Genomic DNA, 20,199 nt, shown 5'->3' with positions numbered 1-20,199 from the left:
TGCCATGTAATGTGATGCAATGCTATCTTTCTAGCTCTCCCTTTTTACTTCCTTTTGGATAAACAGACATATTAGGCAAGCATTTTGGAGCTTTCACCTAAATAACTACAGGTGGTGAGATAAGCTGCACAATATAATTGACCTTTCAGTATATTGTTGCACACACACCATCTATTTAGCAAATGCCCTTGTTATCAACAGCAGCCTTTTAAACTCACCTGAGCTAACAGGTATGTGCGCTGGTTACTCTGCTGCGCTTAAAATTTCTTTTTTGGTTTGCTACAATGCCTTTTCTGAAACGTTGTCTCCTTCTGCTGGAACACTGACTTCTTTCATTTAATGCCTGCAGACTATAAAAGAGAACCCAACCCAAAAAGTTTGGTTGATTAGTCTGTGGCATTCTGTTAAACTGTTGCTTATGGCGGTCTCTGTGAGCTTCTCAGCGACATTCAGCCAGCCAGGTATCCTGCCTGCAGTAGATGGAATGTGGCAATGGAACGCTGGCTGCGCGTGTCATAATAGGCTCTGAGCCTTTATATACCTGTGCACAGCAGCAGCCACCTTCAGTCTGCTGCTGGACAGCCAGCAGCAGCAGCAGCAGGAGAGGTATGTAATCAGGAGCCCTCCTGCTAAGGGTAGACAGCTGCTCGTTCCACCCCACCCCCCGCCTTAATTGGTTCTCCTCCCTTCCAACGGTGTTGAGGCGGGTGGGAACAGCAGGGGGTGAAGGTGCTGTGTTTAAAGAGGTGGAGTTATGCAGATCTAAAATGCGTGGATTGCAGCAGCAGCAAGCCGAAAAGTGCAGGCATGTAAGGGATCTAGAGGTTGACAACATGTCTTCTTAACGGGAGTCCAGGAGCTCATCTCCACAAATGGACTTTTCAGGATCCTTGGGTGGCTCCGTAGTTTGAAACCAATTCTGGTTATCGCTTCTCGGCCTTTTGGCTAAGATCAAGTGTAGTATCTGTTCTTATCAGTTTAATATCTGATACGTCCCCTATCTGGGGACCATATATTAAATGGATTTTTAGAACAGGGAGATGGAAAAAGAGCTTGCTCTGTCCACTCCACGCATTGACCTGGTATTGCAGTATCTCCAGGACCGGTGCACCCCTTCTTTAATGCAGTTTCTAAAATCAGAAAGAATTGAATTCAATGTTTTTTGTTCATTTTGCTTGTTTGTCGGATTTTGGGATGGACTCTTTGGCTTTGCTTTTCTTCTCCTCATTGGATTTTTCATGTTCAAAGTTGCAGAAGCCAGATTACAAGCTCATTTTGGTTCAACTTCAGCAACTGTGCATTGCATTGCCATGTAATGTGATGCAATGCTATCTTTCTAGCTCTCCCTTTTTACTTCCTTTTGGATAAACAGACATATTAGGCAAGCATTTTGGAGCTTTCACCTAAATAACTACAGGTGGTGAGATAAGCTGCACAATATAATTGACCTTTCAGTATATTGCTGCACACACACCATCTATTTAGCAAATGCCCTTGTTATCAACAGCAGCCTTTTAAACTCACCTGAGCTAACAGGTATGTGCGCTGGTTACTCTGCTGCGCTTAAAATTTCTTTTTTGGTTTGCTACAATGCCTTTTCTGAAACGTTGTCTCCTTCTGCTGGAACACTGACTTCTTTCATTTAATGCCTGCAGACTATAAAAGAGAACCCAACCCAAAAAGTTTGGTTGATTAGTCTGTGGCATTCTGTTAAACTGTTGCTTATGGCGGTCTCTGTGAGCTTCTCAGCGACATTCAGCCAGCCAGGTATCCTGCCTGCAGTAGATGGAATGTGGCAATGGAACGCTGGCTGCGCGTGTCATAATAGGCTCTGAGCCTTTATATACCTGTGCACAGCAGCAGCCACCTTCAGTCTGCTGCTGGACAGCCAGCAGCAGCAGCAGCAGGAGAGGTATGTAATCAGGAGCCCTCCTGCTAAGGGTAGACAGCTGCTCGTTCCACCCCACCCCCCGCCTTAATTGGTTCTCCTCCCTTCCAACGGTGTTGAGGCGGGTGGGAACAGCAGGGGGTGAAGGTGCTGTGTTTAAAGAGGTGGAGTTATGCAGATCTAAAACGCGTGGATTGCAGCAGCAGCAAGCCGAAAAGTGCAGCCATGTAAGGGATCTAGAGGTTGACAACATGTCTTCTTAACGGGAGTCCAGGAGCTCATCTCCACAAATGGACTTTTCAGGATCCTTGGGTGGCTCCGTAGTTTGAAACCAATTCTGGTTATCGCTTCTCGGCCTTTTGGCTAAGATCAAGTGTAGTATCTGTTCTTATCAGTTTAATATCTGATACGTCCCCTATCTGGGGACCATATATTAAATGGATTTTTAGAACAGGGAGATGGAAAAAGAGCTTGCTCTGTCCACTCCACGCATTGACCTGGTATTGCAGTATCTCCAGGACCGGTGCACCCCTTCTTTAATGCAGTTTCTAAAATCAGAAAGAATTGAATTCAATGTTTTTTGTTCATTTTGCTTGTTTGTCGGATTTTGGGATGGACTCTTTGGCTTTGCTTTTCTTCTCCTCATTGGATTTTTCATGTTCAAAGTTGCAGAAGCCAGATTACAAGCTCATTTTGGTTCAACTTCAGCAACTGTGCATTGCATTGCCATGTAATGTGATGCAATGCTATCTTTCTAGCTCTCCCTTTTTACTTCCTTTTGGATAAACAGACATATTAGGCAAGCATTTTGGAGCTTTCACCTAAATAACTACAGGTGGTGAGATAAGCTGCACAATATAATTGACCTTTCAGTATATTGTTGCACACACACCATCTATTTAGCAAATGCCCTTGTTATCAACAGCAGCCTTTTAAACTCACCTGAGCTAACAGGTATGTGCGCTGGTTACTCTGCTGCGCTTAAAATTTCTTTTTTGGTTTGCTACAATGCCTTTTCTGAAACGTTGTCTCCTTCTGCTGGAACACTGACTTCTTTCATTTAATGCCTGCAGACTATAAAAGAGAACCCAACCCAAAAAGTTTGGTTGATTAGTCTGTGGCATTCTGTTAAACTGTTGCTTATGGCGGTCTCTGTGAGCTTCTCAGCGACATTCAGCCAGCCAGGTATCCTGCCTGCAGTAGATGGAATGTGGCAATGGAACGCTGGCTGCGCGTGTCATAATAGGCTCTGAGCCTTTATATACCTGTGCACAGCAGCAGCCACCTTCAGTCTGCTGCTGGACAGCCAGCAGCAGCAGCAGCAGCAGGAGAGGTATGTAATCAGGAGCCCTCCTGCTAAGGGTAGACAGCTGCTCGTTCCACCCCACCCCCCGCCTTAATTGGTTCTCCTCCCTTCCAACGGTGTTGAGGCGGGTGGGAACAGCAGGGGGTGAAGGTGCTGTGTTTAAAGAGGTGGAGTTATGCAGATCTAAAACGCGTGGATTGCAGCAGCAGCAAGCCGAAAAGTGCAGGCATGTAAGGGATCTAGAGGTTGACAACATGTCTTCTTAACGGGAGTCCAGGAGCTCATCTCCACAAATGGACTTTTCAGGATCCTTGGGTGGCTCCGTAGTTTGAAACCAATTCTGGTTATCGCTTCTCGGCCTTTTGGCTAAGATCAAGTGTAGTATCTGTTCTTATCAGTTTAATATCTGATACGTCCCCTATCTGGGGACCATATATTAAATGGATTTTTAGAACAGGGAGATGGAAAAAGAGCTTGCTCTGTCCACTCCACGCATTGACCTGGTATTGCAGTATCTCCAGGACCGGTGCACCCCTTCTTTAATGCAGTTTCTAAAATCAGAAAGAATTGAATTCAATGTTTTTTGTTCATTTTGCTTGTTTGTCGGATTTTGGGATGGACTCTTTGGCTTTGCTTTTCTTCTCCTCATTGGATTTTTCATGTTCAAAGTTGCAGAAGCCAGATTACAAGCTCATTTTGGTTCAACTTCAGCAACTGTGCATTGCATTGCCATGTAATGTGATGCAATGCTATCTTTCTAGCTCTCCCTTTTTACTTCCTTTTGGATAAACAGACATATTAGGCAAGCATTTTGGAGCTTTCACCTAAATAACTACAGGTGGTTAGATAAGCTGCACAATATAATTGACCTTTCAGTATATTGTTGCACACACACCATCTATTTAGCAAATGCCCTTGTTATCAACAGCAGCCTTTTAAACTCACCTGAGCTAACAGGTATGTGCGCTGGTTACTCTGCTGCGCTTAAAATTTCTTTTTTGGTTTGCTACAATGCCTTTTCTGAAACGTTGTCTCCTTCTGCTGGAACACTGACTTCTTTCATTTAATGCCTGCAGACTATAAAAGAGAACCCAACCCAAAAAGTTTGGTTGATTAGTCTGTGGCATTCTGTTAAACTGTTGCTTATGGCGGTCTCTGTGAGCTTCTCAGCGACATTCAGCCAGCCAGGTATCCTGCCTGCAGTAGATGGAATGTGGCAATGGAACGCTGGCTGCGCGTGTCATAATAGGCTCTGAGCCTTTATATACCTGTGCACAGCAGCAGCCACCTTCAGTCTGCTGCTGGACAGCCAGCAGCAGCAGCAGCAGGAGAGGTATGTAATCAGGAGCCCTCCTGCTAAGGGTAGACAGCTGCTCGTTCCACCCCACCCCCCGCCTTAATTGGTTCTCCTCCCTTCCAACGGTGTTGAGGCGGGTGGGAACAGCAGGGGGTGAAGGTGCTGTGTTTAAAGAGGTGGAGTTATGCAGATCTAAAACGCGTGGATTGCAGCAGCAGCAAGCCGAAAAGTGCAGGCATGTAAGGGATCTAGAGGTTGACAACATGTCTTCTTAACGGGAGTCCAGGAGCTCATCTCCACAAATGGACTTTTCAGGATCCTTGGGTGGCTCCGTAGTTTGAAACCAATTCTGGTTATCGCTTCTCGGCCTTTTGGCTAAGATCAAGTGTAGTATATGTTCTTATCAGTTTAATATCTGATACGTCCCCTATCTGGGGACCATATATTAAATGGATTTTTAGAACAGGGAGATGGAAAAAGAGCTTGCACTGTCCACTCCACGCATTGACCTGGTATTGCAGTATCTCCAGGACCGGTGCACCCCTTCTTTAATGCAGTTTCTAAAATCAGAAAGAATTGAATTCAATGTTTTTTGTTCATTTTGCTTGTTTGTCGGATTTTGGGATGGACTCTTTGGCTTTGCTTTTCTTCTCCTCATTGGATTTTTCATGTTCAAAGTTGCAGAAGCCAGATTACAAGCTCATTTTGGTTCAACTTCAGCAACTGTGCATTGCATTGCCATGTAATGTGATGCAATGCTATCTTTCTAGCTCTCCCTTTTTACTTCCTTTTGGATAAACAGACATATTAGGCAAGCATTTTGGAGCTTTCACCTAAATAACTACAGGTGGTGAGATAAGCTGCACAATATAATTGACCTTTCAGTATATTGTTGCACACACACCATCTATTTAGCAAATGCCCTTGTTATCAACAGCAGCCTTTTAAACTCACCTGAGCTAACAGGTATGTGCGCTGGTTACTCTGCTGCCCTTAAAATTTCTTTTTTGGTTTGCTACAATGCCTTTTCTGAAACGTTGTCTCCTTCTGCTGGAACACTGACTTCTTTCATTTAATGCCTGCAGACTATAAAAGAGAACCCAACCCAAAAAGTTTGGTTGATTAGTCTGTGGCATTCTGTTAAACTGTTGCTTATGGCGGTCTCTGTGAGCTTCTCAGCGACATTCAGCCAGCCAGGTATCCTGCCTGCAGTAGATGGAATGTGGCAATGGAACGCTGGCTGCGCGTGTCATAATAGGCTCTGAGCCTTTATATACCTGTGCACAGCAGCAGCCACCTTCAGTCTGCTGCTGGACAGCCAGCAGCAGCAGCAGGAGAGGTATGTAATCAGGAGCCCTCCTGCTAAGGGTAGACAGCTGCTCGTTCCACCCCACCCCCCGCCTTAATTGGTTCTCCTCCCTTCCAACGGTGTTGAGGCGGGTGGGAACAGCAGGGGGTGAAGGTGCTGTGTTTAAAGAGGTGGAGTTATGCAGATCTAAAACGCGTGGATTGCAGCAGCAGCAAGCCGAAAAGTGCAGGCATGTAAGGGATCTAGAGGTTGACAACATGTCTTCTTAACGGGAGTCCAGGAGCTCATCTCCACAAATGGACTTTTCAGGATCCTTGGGTGGCTCCGTAGTTTGAAACCAATTCTGGTTATCGCTTCTCGGCCTTTTGGCTAAGATCAAGTGTAGTATCTGTTCTTATCAGTTTAATATCTGATACGTCCCCTATCTGGGGACCATATATTAAATGGATTTTTAGAACAGGGAGATGGAAAAAGAGCTTGCTCTGTCCACTCCACGCATTGACCTGGTATTGCAGTATCTCCAGGACCGGTGCACCCCTTCTTTAATGCAGTTTCTAAAATCAGAAAGAATTGAATTCAATGTTTTTTGTTCATTTTGCTTGTTTGTCGGATTTTGGGATGAACTCTTTGGCTTTGCTTTTCTTCTCCTCATTGGATTTTTCATGTTCAAAGTTGCAGAAGCCAGATTACAAGCTCATTTTGGTTCAACTTCAGCAACTGTGCATTGCATTGCCATGTAATGTGATGCAATGCTATCTTTCTAGCTCTCCCTTTTTACTTCCTTTTCGATAAACAGACATATTAGGCAAGCATTTTGGAACTTTCACCTAAATAACTACAGGTGGCGAGATAAGCTGCACAATATAATTGACCTTTCAGTATATTGTTGCACACACACCATCTATTTAGCAAATGCCCTTGTTATCAACAGCAGCCTTTTAAACTCACCTGAGCTAACAGGTATGTGCGCTGGTTACTCTGCTGCGCTTAAAATTTCTTTTTTCGTTTGCTACAATGCCTTTTCTGAAACGTTGTCTCCTTCTGCTGGAACACTGACTTCTTTCATTTAATGCCTGCAGACTATAAAAGAGAACCCAACCCAAAAAGTTTGGTTGATTAGTCTGTGGCATTCTGTTAAACTGTTGCTTATGGCGGTCTCTGTGAGCTTCTCAGCGACATTCAGCCAGCCAGGTATCCTGCCTGCAGTAGATGGAATGTGGCAATGGAACGCTGGCTGCGCGTGTCATAATAGGCTCTGAGCCTTTATATACCTGTGCACAGCAGCAGCCACCTTCAGTCTGCTGCTGGACAGCCAGCAGCAGCAGCAGCAGGAGAGGTATGTAATCAGGAGCCCTCCTGCTAAGGGTAGACAGCTGCTCGTTCCACCCCACCCCCCGCCTTAATTGGTTCTCCTCCCTTCCAACGGTGTTGAGGCGGGTGGGAACAGCAGGGGGTGAAGGTGCTATGTTTAAAGAGGTGGAGTTATGCAGATCTAAAACGCGTGGATTGCAGCAGCAGCAAGCCGAAAAGTGCAGGCATGTAAGGGATCTAGAGGTTGACAACATGTCTTCTTAACGGGAGTCCAGGAGCTCATCTCCACAAATGGACTTTTCAGGATCCTTGGGTGGCTCCGTAGTTTGAAACCAATTCTGGTTATCGCTTCTCGGCCTTTTGGCTAAGATCAAGTGTAGTATCTGTTCTTATCAGTTTAATATCTGATACGTCCCCTATCTGGGGACCATATATTAAATGGATTTTTAGAACAGGGAGATGGAAAAAGAGCTTGCTCTGTCCACTCCACGCATTGACCTGGTATTGCAGTATCTCCAGGACCGGTGCACCCCTTCTTTAATGCAGTTTCTAAAATCAGAAAGAATTGAATTCAATGTTTTTTGTTCATTTTGCTTGTTTGTCGGATTTTGGGATGGACTCTTTGGCTTTGCTTTTCTTCTCCTCATTGGATTTTTCATGTTCAAAGTTGCAGAAGCCAGATTACAAGCTCATTTTGGTTCAACTTCAGCAACTGTGCATTGCATTGCCATGTAATGTGATGCAATGCTATCTTTCTAGCTCTCCCTTTTTACTTCCTTTTGGATAAACAGACATATTAGGCAAGCATTTTGGAGCTTTCACCTAAATAACTACAGGTGGTGAGATAAGCTGCACAATATAATTGACCTTTCAGTATATTGTTGCACACACACCATCTATTTAGCAAATGCCCTTGTTATCAACAGCAGCCTTTTAAACTCACCTGAGCTAACAGGTATGTGCGCTGGTTACTCTGCTGCGCTTAAAATTTCTTTTTTGGTTTGCTACAATGCCTTTTCTGAAACGTTGTCTCCTTCTGCTGGAACACTGACTTCTTTCATTTAATGCCTGCAGACTATAAAAGAGAACCCAACCCAAAAAGTTTGGTTGATTAGTCTGTGGCATTCTGTTAAACTGTTGCTTATGGCGGTCTCTGTGAGCTTCTCAGCGACATTCAGCCAGCCAGGTATCCTGCCTGCAGTAGATGGAATGTGGCAATGGAACGCTGGCTGCGCGTGTCATAATAGGCTCTGAGCCTTTATATACCTGTGCACAGCAGCAGCCACCTTCAGTCTGCTGCTGGACAGCCAGCAGCAGCAGCAGCAGGAGAGGTATGTAATCAGGAGCCCTCCTGCTAAGGGTAGACAGCTGCTCGTTCCACCCCACCCCCCGCCTTAATTGGTTCTCCTCCCTTCCAACGGTGTTGAGGCGGGTGGGAACAGCAGGGGGTGAAGGTGCTGTGTTTAAAGAGGTGGAGTTATGCAGATCTAAAACGCGTGGATTGCAGCAGCAGCAAGCCGAAAAGTGCAGGCATGTAAGGGATCTAGAGGTTGACAACATGTCTTCTTAACGGGAGTCCAGGAGCTCATCTCCACAAATGGACTTTTCAGGATCCTTGGGTGGCTCCGTAGTTTGAAACCAATTCTGGTTATCGCTTCTCGGCCTTTTGGCTAAGATCAAGTGTAGTATCTGTTCTTATCAGTTTAATATCTGATACGTCCCCTATCTGGGGACCATATATTAAATGGATTTTTAGAACAGGGAGATGGAAAAAGAGCTTGCTCTGTCCACTCCACGCATTGACCTGGTATTGCAGTATCTCCAGGACCGGTGCACCCCTTCTTTAATGCAGTTTCTAAAATCAGAAAGAATTGAATTCAATGTTTTTTGTTCATTTTGCTTGTTTGTCGGATTTTGGGATGGACTCTTTGGCTTTGCTTTTCTTCTCCTCATTGGATTTTTCATGTTCAAAGTTGCAGAAGCCAGATTACAAGCTCATTTTGGTTCAACTTCAGCAACTGTGCATTGCATTGCCATGTAATGTGATGCAATGCTATCTTTCTAGCTCTCCCTTTTTACTTCCTTTTGGATAAACAGACATATTAGGCAAGCATTTTGGAGCTTTCACCTAAATAACTACAGGTGGTGAGATAAGCTGCACAATATAATTGACCTTTCAGTATATTGTTGCACACACACCATCTATTTAGCAAATGCCCTTGTTATCAACAGCAGCCTTTTAAACTCACCTGAGCTAACAGGTATGTGCGCTGGTTACTCTGCTGCGCTTAAAATTTCTTTTTTGGTTTGCTACAATGCCTTTTCTGAAACGTTGTCTCCTTCTGCTGGAACACTGACTTCTTTCATTTAATGCCTGCAGACTATAAAAGAGAACCCAACCCAAAAAGTTTGGTTGATTAGTCTGTGGCATTCTGTTAAACTGTTGCTTATGGCGGTCTCTGTGAGCTTCTCAGCGACATTCAGCCAGCCAGGTATCCTGCCTGCAGTAGATGGAATGTGGCAATGGAACGCTGGCTGCGCGTGTCATAATAGGCTCTGAGCCTTTATATACCTGTGCACAGCAGCAGCCACCTTCAGTCTGCTGCTGGACAGCCAGCAGCAGCAGCAGCAGGAGAGGTATGTAATCAGGAGCCCTCCTGCTAAGGGTAGACAGCTGCTCGTTCCACCCCACCCCCCGCCTTAATTGGTTCTCCTCCCTTCCAACGGTGTTGAGGCGGGTGGGAACAGCAGGGGGTGAAGGTGCTGTGTTTAAAGAGGTGGAGTTATGCAGATCTAAAACGCGTGGATTGCAGCAGCAGCAAGCCGAAAAGTGCAGGCATGTAAGGGATCTAGAGGTTGACAACATGTCTTCTTAACGGGAGTCCAGGAGCTCATCTCCACAAATGGACTTTTCAGGATCCTTGGGTGGCTCCGTAGTTTGAAACCAATTCTGGTTATCGCTTCTCGGCCTTTTGGCTGAGATCAGGTGCAGTGATCTAGCGTTTGCTGCCTTGGTCTTGGCTAGTAGGTGCTCAGGGTACCCGGCTCCTTGGCCTGGGGGGATCGCTTTGTCTAACGGCAGGGCTTCACCCCCCTGCTGCTATTGGGGAGTCGGATTAGTCCCTGGGCAACGAGAGGCGATCACCGTGTCACCACACATAGCTGTGGGGGGCAGTTCTATGGAGATGAAGATGGACGTTTTGAAGAGGAACTGTTTACGTTTCTTTATGAAGATGGATTACTTGCTGGAAGAAAAAGAAATTTTGTTATTCTTGGAGGAGTTTGGTTCGGTGCACAAGGAGGATATCCTGTGCATGCAAGAGATCAAGTATCGGAAGATTTTTGACGTGACTTTGAAGTCAGAAGAGAAATGTTTTTGTTTTCTGAAGAATTGGAAGGAAGAATTTATGTTGGGTGTTGGTGTTAAAGCACTCTTTTTGGAAAGACCGAAGACTTTGGTGGTGAATATGGACGATCCGTTTGTAGAAATGAAGAACGTTTTGGAGTATTTAAAGTCGAAGTGTTTGTTGGCAAAGTTTCAGAAGGACTATTTGAATAAAGAAGGTGTGTGGAACGGAAAAAGGAGATTCGTAGTTTGGATGAAGAAAGGTGAAGAGTTGGTGATGGGGAGAATTGTCATTAACGGCAAAGTTGGTTTTTGTTATCTGGAGAAAAAGAAGAAGAGTTTAGAAGAACTTTTTGAAGGGGAGAAAGAGATCCAAGTAGTGAAAGAGAGACAAGTATTGGAAGAAGAAGAAAAATTTGTGGTAAAGAAGAAGGAGTATTTGGAAAGAAAAGACGTTATGGTTATACGCAGACAGAAGGAAAGAAAGGAAAGAAGTATGTTTGGAGAGGAGAAGAAAGAGATGCATGTAGTTAAAGAAAAAGAGGAAATTGTGGAAAAGAAACAAGTAGTGGAAGAAGATGAAGGAGAAGTAGATGAAAAGATTTTGTTGAAAGGTTTGTTGGATAGTGACTGGATTTTGCAGGATTACCCTTGGAGGAAAAAACGTGGAAGAAGGAAAGTTTTGGGTTGATGCTTTTGTAGGAAGTTTTTTTGTTGCTGATGTAAAGAATTGTTATGTTTGTTTTATAATTATTATTATTAAATTTTCTTATAAAAAATGTTGAATACGAGTGATGAGGACGTAGGCGACATTTTTGTTGTCCATGTAAATATGGAAATTTAATTTATGTCGCGTCTTCTGACGCATTCAATTAAAAAAAAAATCTGTTCTTATCAGTTTAATATCTGATACGTCCCCTATCTGGGGACCATATATTAAATGGATTTTTAGAACAGGGAGATGGAAAAAGAGCTTGCTCTGTCCACTCCACGCATTGACCTGGTATTGCAGTATCTCCAGGACCGGTGCACCCCTTCTTTAATGCAGTTTCTAAAATCAGAAAGAATTGAATTCAATGTTTTTTGTTCATTTTGCTTGTTTGTCGGATTTTGGGATGGACTCTTTGGCTTTGCTTTTCTTCTCCTCATTGGATTTTTCATGTTCAAAGTTGCAGAAGCCAGATTACAAGCTCATTTTGGTTCAACTTCAGCAACTGTGCATTGCATTGCCATGTAATGTGATGCAATGCTATCTTTCTAGCTCTCCCTTTTTACTTCCTTTTGGATAAACAGACATATTAGGCAAGCATTTTGGAGCTTTCACCTAAATAACTACAGGTGGTGAGATAAGCTGCACAATATAATTGACCTTTCAGTATATTGTTGCACACACACCATCTATTTAGCAAATGCCCTTGTTATCAACAGCAGCCTTTTAAACTCACCTGAGCTAACAGGTATGTGCGCTGGTTACTCTGCTGCGCTTAAAATTTCTTTTTTGGTTTGCTACAATGCCTTTTCTGAAACGTTGTCTCCTTCTGCTGGAACACTGACTTCTTTCATTTAATGCCTGCAGACTATAAAAGAGAACCCAACCCAAAAAGTTTGGTTGATTAGTCTGTGGCATTCTGTTAAACTGTTGCTTATGGCGGTCTCTGTGAGCTTCTCAGCGACATTCAGCCAGCCAGGTATCCTGCCTGCAGTAGATGGAATGTGGCAATGGAACGCTGGCTGCGCGTGTCATAATAGGCTCTGAGCCTTTATATACCTGTGCACAGCAGCAGCCACCTTCAGTCTGCTGCTGGACAGCCAGCAGCAGCAGCAGCAGGAGAGGTATGTAATCAGGAGCCCTCCTGCTAAGGGTAGACAGCTGCTCGTTCCACCCCACCCCCCGCCTTAATTGGTTCTCCTCCCTTCCAACGGTGTTGAGGCGGGTGGGAACAGCAGGGGGTGAAGGTGCTGTGTTTAAAGAGGTGGAGTTATGCAGATCTAAAACGCGTGGATTGCAGCAGCAGCAAGCCGAAAAGTGCAGGCATGTAAGGGATCTAGAGGTTGACAACATGTCTTCTTAACGGGAGTCCAGGAGCTCATCTCCACAAATGGACTTTTCAGGATCCTTGGGTGGCTCCGTAGTTTGAAACCAATTCTGGTTATCGCTTCTCGGCCTTTTGGCTGAGATCAGGTGCAGTGATCTAGCGTTTGCTGCCTTGGTCTTGGCTAGTAGGTGCTCAGGGTACCCGGCTCCTTGGCCTGGGGGGATCGCTTTGTCTAACGGCAGGGCTTCACCCCCCTGCTGCTATTGGGGAGTCGGATTAGTCCCTGGGCAACGAGAGGCGATCACCGTGTCACCACACATAGCTGTGGGGGGCAGTTCTATGGAGATGAAGATGGACGTTTTGAAGAGGAACTGTTTACGTTTCTTTATGAAGATGGATTACTTGCTGGAAGAAAAAGAAATTTTGTTATTCTTGGAGGAGTTTGGTTCGGTGCACAAGGAGGATATCCTGTGCATGCAAGAGATCAAGTATCGGAAGATTTTTGACGTGACTTTGAAGTCAGAAGAGAAATGTTTTTGTTTTCTGAAGAATTGGAAGGAAGAATTTATGTTGGGTGTTGGTGTTAAAGCACTCTTTTTGGAAAGACCGAAGACTTTGGTGGTGAATATGGACGATCCGTTTGTAGAAATGAAGAACGTTTTGGAGTATTTAAAGTCGAAGTGTTTGTTGGCAAAGTTTCAGAAGGACTATTTGAATAAAGAAGGTGTGTGGAACGGAAAAAGGAGATTCGTAGTTTGGATGAAGAAAGGTGAAGAGTTGGTGATGGGGAGAATTGTCATTAACGGCAAAGTTGGTTTTTGTTATCTGGAGAAAAAGAAGAAGAGTTTAGAAGAACTTTTTGAAGGGGAGAAAGAGATCCAAGTAGTGAAAGAGAGACAAGTATTGGAAGAAGAAGAAAAATTTGTGGTAAAGAAGAAGGAGTATTTGGAAAGAAAAGACGTTATGGTTATACGCAGACAGAAGGAAAGAAAGGAAAGAAGTATGTTTGGAGAGGAGAAGAAAGAGATGCATGTAGTTAAAGAAAAAGAGGAAATTGTGGAAAAGAAACAAGTAGTGGAAGAAGATGAAGGAGAAGTAGATGAAAAGATTTTGTTGAAAGGTTTGTTGGATAGTGACTGGATTTTGCAGGATTACCCTTGGAGGAAAAAACGTGGAAGAAGGAAAGTTTTGGGTTGATGCTTTTGTAGGAAGTTTTTTTGTTGCTGATGTAAAGAATTGTTATGTTTGTTTTATAATTATTATTATTAAATTTTCTTATAAAAAATGTTGAATACGAGTGATGAGGACGTAGGCGACATTTTTGTTGTCCATGTAAATATGGAAATTTAATTTATGTCGCGTCTTCTGACGCATTCAATTAAAAAAAAAATCTGTTCTTATCAGTTTAATATCTGATACGTCCCCTATCTGGGGACCATATATTAAATGGATTTTTAGAACAGGGAGATGGAAAAAGAGCTTGCTCTGTCCACTCCACGCATTGACCTGGTATTGCAGTATCTCCAGGACCGGTGCACCCCTTCTTTAATGCAGTTTCTAAAATCAGAAAGAATTGAATTCAATGTTTTTTGTTCATTTTGCTTGTTTGTCGGATTTTGGGATGGACTCTTTGGCTTTGCTTTTCTTCTCCTCATTGGATTTTTCATGTTCAAAGTTGCAGAAGCCAGATTACAAGCTCATTTTGGTTCAACTTCAGCAACTGTGCATTGCATTGCCATGTAATGTGATGCAATGCTATCTTTCTAGCTCTCCCTTTTTACTTCCTTTTGGATAAACAGACATATTAGGCAAGCATTTTGGAGCTTTCACCTAAATAACTACAGGTGGTGAGATAAGCTGCACAATATAATTGACCTTTCAGTATATTGTTGCACACACACCATCTATTTAGCAAATGCCCTTGTTATCAACAGCAGCCTTTTAAACTCACCTGAGCTAACAGGTATGTGCGCTGGTTACTCTGCTGCGCTTAAAATTTCTTTTTTGGTTTGCTACAATGCCTTTTCTGAAACGTTGTCTCCTTCTGCTGGAACACTGACTTCTTTCATTTAATGCCTGCAGACTATAAAAGAGAACCCAACCCAAAAAGTTTGGTTGATTAGTCTGTGGCATTCTGTTAAACTGTTGCTTATGGCGGTCTCTGTGAGCTTCTCAGCGACATTCAGCCAGCCAGGTATCCTGCCTGCAGTAGATGGAATGTGGCAATGGAACGCTGGCTGCGCGTGTCATAATAGGCTCTGAGCCTTTATATACCTGTGCACAGCAGCAGCCACCTTCAGTCTGCTGCTGGACAGCCAGCAGCAGCAGCAGCAGGAGAGGTATGTAATCAGGAGCCCTCCTGCTAAGGGTAGACAGCTGCTCGTTCCACCCCACCCCCCGCCTTAATTGGTTCTCCTCCCTTCCAACGGTGTTGAGGCGGGTGGGAACAGCAGGGGGTGAAGGTGCTGTGTTTAAAGAGGTGGAGTTATGCAGATCTAAAACGCGTGGATTGCAGCAGCAGCAAGCCGAAAAGTGCAGGCATGTAAGGGATCTAGAGGTTGACAACATGTCTTCTTAACGGGAGTCCAGGAGCTCATCTCCACAAATGGACTTTTCAGGATCCTTGGGTGGCTCCGTAGTTTGAAACCAATTCTGGTTATCGCTTCTCGGCCTTTTGGCTAAGATCAAGTGTAGTATCTGTTCTTATCAGTTTAATATCTGATACGTCCCCTATCTGGGGACCATATATTAAATGGATTTTTAGAACAGGGAGATGGAAAAAGAGCTTGCTCTGTCCACTCCACGCATTGACCTGGTATTGCAGTATCTCCAGGACCGGTGCACCCCTTCTTTAATGCAGTTTCTAAAATCAGAAAGAATTGAATTCAATGTTTTTTGTTCATTTTGCTTGTTTGTCGGATTTTGGGATGGACTCTTTGGCTTTGCTTTTCTTCTCCTCATTGGATTTTTCATGTTCAAAGTTGCAGAAGCCAGATTACAAGCTCATTTTGGTTCAACTTCAGCAACTGTGCATTGCATTGCCATGTAATGTGATGCAATGCTATCTTTCTAGCTCTCCCTTTTTACTTCCTTTTGGATAAACAGACATATTAGGCAAGCATTTTGGAGCTTTCACCTAAATAACTACAGGTGGTGAGATAAGCTGCACAATATAATTGACCTTTCAGTATATTGTTGCACACACACCATCTATTTAGCAAATGCCCTTGTTATCAACAGCAGCCTTTTAAACTCACCTGAGCTAACAGGTATGTGCGCTGGTTACTCTGCTGCGCTTAAAATTTCTTTTTTGGTTTGCTACAATGCCTTTTCTGAAACGTTGTCTCCTTCTGCTGGAACACTGACTTCTTTCATTTAATGCCTGCAGACTATAAAAGAGAACCCAACCCAAAAAGTTTGGTTGATTAGTCTGTGGCATTCTGTTAAACTGTTGCTTATGGCGGTCTCTGTGAGCTTCTCAGCGACATTCAGCCAGCCAGGTATCCTGCCTGCAGTAGATGGAATGTGGCAATGGAACGCTGGCTGCGCGTGTCATAATAGGCTCTGAGCCTTTATATACCTGTGCACAGCAGCAGCCACCTTCAGTCTGCTGCTGGACAGCCAGCAGCAGCAGCAGCAGGAGAGGTATGTAATCAGGAGCCCTCCTGCTAAGGGTAGACAGCTGCTCGTTCCACCCCACCCCCCGCCTTAATTGGTTCTCCTCCCTTCCAACGGTGTTGAGGCGGGTGGGAACAGCAGGGGGTGAAGGTGCTGTGTTTAAAGAGGTGGAGTTATGCAGATCTAAAACGCGTGGATTGCAGCAGCAGCAAGCCGAAAAGTGCAGGCATGTAAGGGATCTAGAGGTTGACAACATGTCTTCTTAACGGGAGTCCAGGAGCTCATCTCCACAAATGGACTTTTCAGGATCCTTGGGTGGCTCCGTAGTTTGAAACCAATTCTGGTTATCGCTTCTCGGCCTTTTGGCTAAGATCAAGTGTAGTATCTGTTCTTATCAGTTTAATATCTGATACGTCCCCTATCTGGGGACCATATATTAAATGGATTTTTAGAACAGGGAGATGGAAAAAGAGCTTGCTCTGTCCACTCCACGCATTGACCTGGTATTGCAGTATCTCCAGGACCGGTGCACCCCTTCTTTAATGCAGTTTCTAAAATCAGAAAGAATTGAATTCAATGTTTTTTGTTCATTTTGCTTGTTTGTCGGATTTTGGGATGGACTCTTTGGCTTTGCTTTTCTTCTCCTCATTGGATTTTTCATGTTCAAAGTTGCAGAAGCCAGATTACAAGCTCATTTTGGTTCAACTTCAGCAACTGTGCATTGCATTGCCATGTAATGTGATGCAATGCTATCTTTCTAGCTCTCCCTTTTTACTTCCTTTTGGATAAACAGACATATTAGGCAAGCATTTTGGAGCTTTCACCTAAATAACTACAGGTGGTGAGATAAGCTGCACAATATAATTGACCTTTCAGTATATTGTTGCACACACACCATCTATTTAGCAAATGCCCTTGTTATCAACAGCAGCCTTTTAAACTCACCTGAGCTAACAGGTATGTGCGCTGGTTACTCTGCTGCGCTTAAAATTTCTTTTTTGGTTTGCTACAATGCCTTTTCTGAAACGTTGTCTCCTTCTGCTGGAACACTGACTTCTTTCATTTAATGCCTGCAGACTATAAAAGAGAACCCAACCCAAAAAGTTTGGTTGATTAGTCTGTGGCATTCTGTTAAACTGTTGCTTATGGCGGTCTCTGTGAGCTTCTCAGCGACATTCAGCCAGCCAGGTATCCTGCCTGCAGTAGATGGAATGTGGCAATGGAACGCTGGCTGCGCGTGTCATAATAGGCTCTGAGCCTTTATATACCTGTGCACAGCAGCAGCCACCTTCAGTCTGCTGCTGGACAGCCAGCAGCAGCAGCAGCAGGAGAGGTATGTAATCAGGAGCCCTCCTGCTAAGGGTAGACAGCTGCTCGTTCCACCCCACCCCCCGCCTTAATTGGTTCTCCTCCCTTCCAACGGTGTTGAGGCGGGTGGGAACAGCAGGGGGTGAAGGTGCTGTGTTTAAAGAGGTGGAGTTATGCAGATCTAAAACGCGTGGATTGCAGCAGCAGCAAGCCGAAAAGTGCAGGCATGTAAGGGATCTAGAGGTTGACAACATGTCTTCTTAACGGGAGTCCAGGAGCTCATCTCCACAAATGGACTTTTCAGGATCCTTGGGTGGCTCCGTAGTTTGAAACCAATTCTGGTTATCGCTTCTCGGCCTTTTGGCTAAGATCAAGTGTAGTATCTGTTCTTATCAGTTTAATATCTGATACGTCCCCTATCTGGGGACCATATATTAAATGGATTTTTAGAACAGGGAGATGGAAAAAGAGCTTGCTCTGTCCACTCCACGCATTGACCTGGTATTGCAGTATCTCCAGGACCGGTGCACCCCTTCTTTAATGCAGTTTCTAAAATCAGAAAGAATTGAATTCAATGTTTTTTGTTCATTTTGCTTGTTTGTCGGATTTTGGGATGGACTCTTTGGCTTTGCTTTTCTTCTCCTCATTGGATTTTTCATGTTCAAAGTTGCAGAAGCCAGATTACAAGCTCATTTTGGTTCAACTTCAGCAACTGTGCATTGCATTGCCATGTAATGTGATGCAATGCTATCTTTCTAGCTCTCCCTTTTTACTTCCTTTTGGATAAACAGACATATTAGGCAAGCATTTTGGAGCTTTCACCTAAATAACTACAGGTGGTGAGATAAGCTGCACAATATAATTGACCTTTCAGTATATTGTTGCACACACACCATCTATTTAGCAAATGCCCTTGTTATCAACAGCAGCCTTTTAAACTCACCTGAGCTAACAGGTATGTGCGCTGGTTACTCTGCTGCGCTTAAAATTTCTTTTTTGGTTTGCTACAATGCCTTTTCTGAAACGTTGTCTCCTTCTGCTGGAACACTGACTTCTTTCATTTAATGCCTGCAGACTATAAAAGAGAACCCAACCCAAAAAGTTTGGTTGATTAGTCTGTGGCATTCTGTTAAACTGTTGCTTATGGCGGTCTCTGTGAGCTTCTCAGCGACATTCAGCCAGCCAGGTATCCTGCCTGCAGTAGATGGAATGTGGCAATGGAACGCTGGCTGCGCGTGTCATAATAGGCTCTGAGCCTTTATATACCTGTGCACAGCAGCAGCCACCTTCAGTCTGCTGCTGGACAGCCAGCAGCAGCAGCAGCAGGAGAGGTATGTAATCAGGAGCCCTCCTGCTAAGGGTAGACAGCTGCTCGTTCCACCCCACCCCCCGCCTTAATTGGTTCTCCTCCCTTCCAACGGTGTTGAGGCGGGTGGGAACAGCAGGGGGTGAAGGTGCTGTGTTTAAAGAGGTGGAGTTATGCAGATCTAAAACGCGTGGATTGCAGCAGCAGCAAGCCGAAAAGTGCAGGCATGTAAGGGATCTAGAGGTTGACAACATGTCTTCTTAACGGGAGTCCAGGAGCTCATCTCCACAAATGGACTTTTCAGGATCCTTGGGTGGCTCCGTAGTTTGAAACCAATTCTGGTTATCGCTTCTCGGCCTTTTGGCTAAGATCAAGTGTAGTATCTGTTCTTATCAGTTTAATATCTGATACGTCCCCTATCTGGGGACCATATATTAAATGGATTTTTAGAACAGGGAGATGGAAAAAGAGCTTGCTCTGTCCACTCCACGCATTGACCTGGTATTGCAGTATCTCCAGGACCGGTGCACCCCTTCTTTAATGCAGTTTCTAAAATCAGAAAGAATTGAATTCAATGTTTTTTGTTCATTTTGCTTGTTTGTCGGATTTTGGGATGGACTCTTTGGCTTTGCTTTTCTTCTCCTCATTGGATTTTTCATGTTCAAAGTTGCAGAAGCCAGATTACAAGCTCATTTTGGTTCAACTTCAGCAACTGTGCATTGCATTGCCATGTAATGTGATGCAATGCTATCTTTCTAGCTCTCCCTTTTTACTTCCTTTTGGATAAACAGACATATTAGGCAAGCATTTTGGAGCTTTCACCTAAATAACTACAGGTGGTGAGATAAGCTGCACAATATAATTGACCTTTCAGTATATTGTTGCACACACACCATCTATTTAGCAAATGCCCTTGTTATCAACAGCAGCCTTTTAAACTCACCTGAGCTAACAGGTATGTGCGCTGGTTACTCTGCTGCGCTTAAAATTTCTTTTTTGGTTTGCTACAATGCCTTTTCTGAAACGTTGTCTCCTTCTGCTGGAACACTGACTTCTTTCATTTAATGCCTGCAGACTATAAAAGAGAACCCAACCCAAAAAGTTTGGTTGATTAGTCTGTGGCATTCTGTTAAACTGTTGCTTATGGCGGTCTCTGTGAGCTTCTCAGTGACATTCAGCCAGCCAGGTATCCTGCCTGCAGTAGATGGAATGTGGCAATGGAACGCTGGCTGCGCGTGTCATAATAGGCTCTGAGCCTTTATATACCTGTGCACAGCAGCAGCCACCTTCAGTCTGCTGCTGGACAGCCAGCAGCAGCAGCAGCAGGGGAGGTATGTAATCAGGAGCCCTCCTGCTAAGGGTAGACAGCTGCTCGTTCCACCCCACCCCCCGCCTTAATTGGTTCTCCTCCCTTCCAACGGTGTTGAGGCGGGTGGGAACAGCAGGGGGTGAAGGTGCTGTGTTTAAAGAGGTG

The 20,199-nt window shown here is 44.3% G+C and overlaps 13 non-coding genes across 13 annotated transcripts; all 13 read left to right on the top strand.

Annotated features, from left to right (window-relative positions):
* The first annotated feature begins 925 nt into the window (after nucleotides 1-925).
* LOC141274719 (U2 spliceosomal RNA) lies at nucleotides 926-1,116 on the top strand. The gene has a single exon (XR_012322988.1). It is a non-coding gene; the product is annotated as a U2 spliceosomal RNA (small nuclear RNA).
* A 1,115-nt stretch (nucleotides 1,117-2,231) lies between these two features.
* On the top strand, nucleotides 2,232-2,422 carry LOC141274718 (U2 spliceosomal RNA). Its single transcript, XR_012322987.1, has one exon. It is a non-coding gene; the product is annotated as a U2 spliceosomal RNA (small nuclear RNA).
* A 1,118-nt stretch (nucleotides 2,423-3,540) lies between these two features.
* On the top strand, nucleotides 3,541-3,731 carry LOC141274717 (U2 spliceosomal RNA). Its single transcript, XR_012322986.1, has one exon. It is a non-coding gene; the product is annotated as a U2 spliceosomal RNA (small nuclear RNA).
* A 1,115-nt stretch (nucleotides 3,732-4,846) lies between these two features.
* On the top strand, nucleotides 4,847-5,037 carry LOC141150088 (U2 spliceosomal RNA). The gene has a single exon (XR_012246358.1). It is a non-coding gene; the product is annotated as a U2 spliceosomal RNA (small nuclear RNA).
* A 1,112-nt stretch (nucleotides 5,038-6,149) lies between these two features.
* Nucleotides 6,150-6,340, top strand: LOC141274716 (U2 spliceosomal RNA). Its single transcript, XR_012322985.1, has one exon. It is a non-coding gene; the product is annotated as a U2 spliceosomal RNA (small nuclear RNA).
* A 1,115-nt stretch (nucleotides 6,341-7,455) lies between these two features.
* On the top strand, nucleotides 7,456-7,646 carry LOC141274715 (U2 spliceosomal RNA). Its single transcript, XR_012322984.1, has one exon. It is a non-coding gene; the product is annotated as a U2 spliceosomal RNA (small nuclear RNA).
* Nucleotides 7,647-8,761: 1,115 nt separating this feature from the next.
* LOC141274714 (U2 spliceosomal RNA) lies at nucleotides 8,762-8,952 on the top strand. Its single transcript, XR_012322983.1, has one exon. It is a non-coding gene; the product is annotated as a U2 spliceosomal RNA (small nuclear RNA).
* A 2,348-nt stretch (nucleotides 8,953-11,300) lies between these two features.
* LOC141150334 (U2 spliceosomal RNA) lies at nucleotides 11,301-11,494 on the top strand. The gene has a single exon (XR_012246574.1). It is a non-coding gene; the product is annotated as a U2 spliceosomal RNA (small nuclear RNA).
* A 2,348-nt stretch (nucleotides 11,495-13,842) lies between these two features.
* On the top strand, nucleotides 13,843-14,036 carry LOC141150333 (U2 spliceosomal RNA). The gene has a single exon (XR_012246573.1). It is a non-coding gene; the product is annotated as a U2 spliceosomal RNA (small nuclear RNA).
* Nucleotides 14,037-15,151: 1,115 nt separating this feature from the next.
* LOC141274713 (U2 spliceosomal RNA) lies at nucleotides 15,152-15,342 on the top strand. The gene has a single exon (XR_012322982.1). It is a non-coding gene; the product is annotated as a U2 spliceosomal RNA (small nuclear RNA).
* Nucleotides 15,343-16,457: 1,115 nt separating this feature from the next.
* On the top strand, nucleotides 16,458-16,648 carry LOC141274712 (U2 spliceosomal RNA). The gene has a single exon (XR_012322981.1). It is a non-coding gene; the product is annotated as a U2 spliceosomal RNA (small nuclear RNA).
* A 1,115-nt stretch (nucleotides 16,649-17,763) lies between these two features.
* LOC141274711 (U2 spliceosomal RNA) lies at nucleotides 17,764-17,954 on the top strand. The gene has a single exon (XR_012322980.1). It is a non-coding gene; the product is annotated as a U2 spliceosomal RNA (small nuclear RNA).
* A 1,115-nt stretch (nucleotides 17,955-19,069) lies between these two features.
* LOC141274710 (U2 spliceosomal RNA) lies at nucleotides 19,070-19,260 on the top strand. The gene has a single exon (XR_012322979.1). It is a non-coding gene; the product is annotated as a U2 spliceosomal RNA (small nuclear RNA).
* The last annotated feature ends 939 nt before the right edge of the window (nucleotides 19,261-20,199 follow it).

Source organism: Phyllobates terribilis, unplaced genomic scaffold (genome assembly GCF_046119375.1).
Source record: "Phyllobates terribilis strain yellow unplaced genomic scaffold, ASM4611937v1 Scaffold_5__5_contigs__length_657084704, whole genome shotgun sequence".
In the NCBI taxonomy this organism is placed as follows: domain Eukaryota; kingdom Metazoa; phylum Chordata; class Amphibia; order Anura; family Dendrobatidae; genus Phyllobates; species Phyllobates terribilis.
Note: the sequence above shows the minus strand (reverse complement) of the source record. Positions and strands in the feature narration are given on the sequence as shown.